This window comes from Gavialis gangeticus, unplaced genomic scaffold, assembly GCF_001723915.1.
Source record: "Gavialis gangeticus isolate Ggan-Ray unplaced genomic scaffold, GavGan_comp1, whole genome shotgun sequence".
Classification (NCBI taxonomy): domain Eukaryota; kingdom Metazoa; phylum Chordata; order Crocodylia; family Gavialidae; genus Gavialis; species Gavialis gangeticus.
The window spans coordinates 12503096-12507673 of record NW_017729016.1 but is presented as its reverse complement, the minus strand read 5'-3'; positions in this window follow the sequence as shown (position 1 = coordinate 12507673).

The window sequence follows — 4578 nt, the reverse complement described above, 5'->3', positions numbered from 1 at the left end:
CTATATCATCCCCAGCAGGGCTTTGTCTACCCAGGTCTTAAAATCTTCTAAGGACAGAGCTTTCACAACCTCTCTGGGTAGCCTGTTCCAGTGCTTTACTATCCTCCTAGTGACAAAGATTTTCCTAATATCTAACCTAAACTCCCCTTGCTGTAACTTGTCAAAGGGCATCACTGACGTAAAACTAGGGTGAAATCTAAAGGCCAACATTATTTCTATAACAAAACTCTACTGTCAAGTTCAGCTGATGATTTCTGAAAAGACCCTGCTGTGTAAGTTTGGGATTTTCTGACATATAGCCTGTAAATATACAATTAAATCAGGCTGTCAGATTTCAGGTAAGGGTTTTGATGTTGTTCCTTAAAACACAAGGACAGTTAACTTAGAACAATGCTTCAGTGTATTATAAAGGCCACAGGTATTTATAGTACCTCAAAAATAGAACAGAAGGATATTATCAACTTTTCAAATTTGTATATACAAATAATGTTCATAAGACCTGAAATAATTGTCCTCACTGCTGTGCAAGAAAAGGAAAATAGCACGTAAGACCTGTTAACACCTAATATTAAAAACATATTTTTCCAATAGAAAGTAACATAAAACATGTTGGTTTTGTAAGTTGTTACCATACTCTCAACAAGATTCTTAGTACCTGGAATAAACATGGCTTAGTGTTTCTATTCCTAAGATTGTACAACTTTAATTGAGAGAACATTTCAACTATCCAAAATATTTATTACCATTTCTTCTTACTTTGTGCATTAATGGATTAACAGAAATATCATTATCCAATTTAAGAGTTCTCCCCTACCAGCTATTTCTTCCCATGTAGGTATTCCTTACCTTTAAAAAGGTTTTGATCCTTTTTGATCACTCTGTAAATGGCATTGTTTATTTTGTTAAAGCAGTACCTTCGTTCCTCTTATTTTTATCATTCTGAAAATATTTTTTTTAAAAAGAAAGTAAGTTAGATTTTTATCTCCTTCTAACATTATAAATTCAAGCAGAAAAAAACCAAACAAACAATTATATGAAGATTTCAGACACTACTGTGTTGTCCGCAACGCAAGAACAGTGTAAAAGACCAACTTCAATAATGTAGCAGGGACTTTGTAGACCACTTCCAAAAATGTAACAGGGACTTTGTAGAAATGAATATATTGAATAAACATCTAAAGTCTTGGGCCATGGTGCCCAAAGCTAGCACTTTGCTCTCTGTCACGTTCATTGACATTTTTAATCACTGAACTACAATGCAATCTAGTGGTGAATGTAAGAACAGAAAAGCCAAAGGGAATGCTTTACTATTTGACTGCATTTCATCTGGATAGCAGTGCCTTCTTTATTAAACAGACTTATTGAGGTTGCACTTGGAATCATAATATTTTAAAAGCCCATGCCACATGTAAATGTAAAAACACATTTTCTTATTCTAATTCTGCCCACATAAATTATCCTTGCAGTTCCTATTGGCCATAGTATACTGTATTGAACATCCTAAACTGCTGTATAGTGTGTCTGTCAGATGTAGATTGCTATCTTTTATGCTAAAAGTGGTTGCACTTCAGGCTTTAAAACCCCTTGCACTGTCAGAGTAGCGTAAATGGATATAAGCATAAATTAGTACTGCTAAATGTAAATACCAGGGCTCTATCATACCGGTTAGCTAATGGTTCACACAGGCCCCTCTATAGCTCCACAATCCACAGGGACAGCATGGCAAGATTATTCTCCACTCCTTTAGGTGATGTAGCACATTTCCTGCAATGTACCTGCTGACCAGTATGAGGGAAGGAACCCATGGCCTCTTCTCCTCTACAGCTTTCTTTGGATGTCTTGCTCCCAAAGATTGGCTGCTTGTGATTTCTTGCCCTGGAGAGATGCTAAGTAGGGTGTCTTTTAATTGCTTAAGCTACCTTGATGATCAATAGAGTATCTGGGCAGAATTTGATTCTCCAATTGTAAAATAGTTTGGAATCTAAATGAAAGATATTAACAAGCATCCTGATTCTTTATCCCTTATTTGCACAAATAGCCTTATTAAGTTCAATTGGACTAAGTACCACTCAGTATGGATAAAAACTGCCAGACTGGATCTCAAATTATTAATTACCAGGAGATTCCTATAGTAATCAATTTACTTTCCCATCATTCATACAGTAAATAACAGTGTTTTTTTAATAGGGGAGGGTATGTCCCAAAAGCCTTCCTCCATTCCTGTCAACTTCAGTTGTGTTCAAGATAGTGCCATCACAGCTATTTTTTTCCCAACCCGGAAGAGCATAGGTTTAAAAACACAAACACCTTCACACGCTTGAACACAATTCATTTTACAACTACTGAAACCTGATAAGAGCCTCCTCCCAGGTTAGAGTCCAACATTTGCATTTCTGTTCTAAGTCCAGTTATCATTACATGCCTTCTGAGATCTCACACAACAAACTGAAAGAGAAAAAAGGCAGCTTAGGAGAGGGAAACCCAACACTTATGGAGGTAGAAACAAGAAACCTTTTAACAAGTTTACCTTAATTCAAATAAGCCCTTAGATTTGAAGACAAATGTTCTCTAAATAGGAAGACTTTTTTCTGAATGCCAATAGTGACTGAGGAGAGGCTTATAATGGGTCAGAGTGTGTAGCCTGAGTAAGCATTGGAGGCCTAAAGAAAGATTCTCAAGATCAAGGAAGGTACTCTCAATTCACATTGCCCCTAATTCCGGGGTGGGCAAAATGCGGCCCAGGAGCTGGATGCAGCCCACAGGGCCCCTAAAAAATTTAGAAAATTAATATTAATCTGCCCTGGGCTGCCTGTCTTGGGGCCCTCGATGGCTTGCCGAAACTCAGTAAGCAGCCCTCTGCCCAAAACAATTGCCCGCCCCTTTTTGGAAGGAGTCCTGAATATAAAGCAGGACTGTGAGTTTTGCCACTGTGGTAATGCATCAGTCAGAAGAAAAGAAAAGAAAGAAATGCAAACTGCTGACAGACATTCAGTTAAAGAAGTGATGGGATGGGATCTGATCCATGATCCCAAAAACTGCACCACCAGCTATGCCACATGTGTACTGCAGGACCTGTAATTTTGGGAATCAGATATCAGATTCCAGTTGCGCCCTACTTGCCATGATCCCAGGCTCCATCTGCAACAGCAAAGGTGCCTTATGATCAGCTGTCAGCTGGTTCTGGGAACCCAAAGGACTAGTTTGAGACCCTGGAGCCAGATGACGATCAGCTGATGGTTACCTAGCAGAGACTGCACTGAGGTTCGTGCTTCAATGTGGTCCCAATCCTGCCAGGGCTCATCAGCTGGCGATGACTGCACTGGGGGCCATTTGGGCCCACGTTCATTTTAAGGCACAGTGAAACCAGCCACAAAATTATTACAGTGTAATATCTGCCAGGGTCCTCATGGCTAGCTCTTCCAGCGGCGTCTGGCAGCACAGCTCCGGGACGACTATGCTCACAGACACCAGCCAGGGACCTGCCCCAGGGACTAGATCAGCAGTTCCCAACCTTTCTTTCCACACCCCACTAGTTGTTGTTAGGAGCTGGAAGGGACCTTACAAGGTCATCAGGTCCAGCCCCCCAAGTAGGCATGATTGGCTGCAGGGGAACCCCCTCCCTGGACAGCATGATTAGCTGTGGGGGCATCCCCTCCCTGGACAGGGTGAGTGGCTGCAGGGAATGCCCCCCCCAGAAAGCGCAATTAGCCACAGGGGGTTCCCCCCGGATCACTGCAGGGGGAGCCCCCCAATTGCTGCCCCCCTGGTGGCCATCATAGAGGACATTCCAGTTTTCTGCTACTCTGTCCTCCATTGATACGAAACCCAATGCCTATGTCCTCTGTTTTTCTGTTCAGTGTCTTGATGTTAGGGCGGCCATCATAGACTGCAGTCCCGCTGTCCTCTGTCCTCTATGGATACGAAACCCAATGCCTTTATTTCTTGAAGAGAAAAATAGAGGACATAAAGGCGTCCGGTTTCGTATTGATAAAGAACAGAGGACAACCGAACTGTGCTTGGGGTGTTTATTTCTTGAAGAGAAAAACAGGACATAAACAGCCCAAGCACAGTCTTGTTGTCCCCTGTCCTCTATCAATACTCAGCCGGACTCCTTTAAGTCTTCTGTTTTTCTCTTCATGAAATAAACACCCCAAGGATGGTCCTGTTGTCCTCTATCTGCTACGGATACAAAACCGGGCACCTTTATACCCTCTATTTTTCTCTTTAAGGGAAAAAGAGACCATAAAGGCGTCGGGTTTCATATCCACAGAGGACAACGGGACTGTCTTCTACGATGGCCGCCCGAGCATCAGGACACATTGAGGAGAAAAACAGAGGCCGGGTTTCGTATTCACAGGGGACAACGGGACCGCCCGAATATCGAGCCCATTTCTGACGATGGCAGCAGGGGTGACCTGCCACCGCTGAGGCGGCCTGGTCCAAACCCTCGACCTGTCAAGAAGTTTTTCCTTCCTTGTTGTGCAGATACCGACTCCGACCTGCCGAGCCGGCAGTTACCAGAGCAAGGGCCAGGCTTACCCCGCACCGCCCTCCTCCCCGAGGCCCGGCCCCTACAGG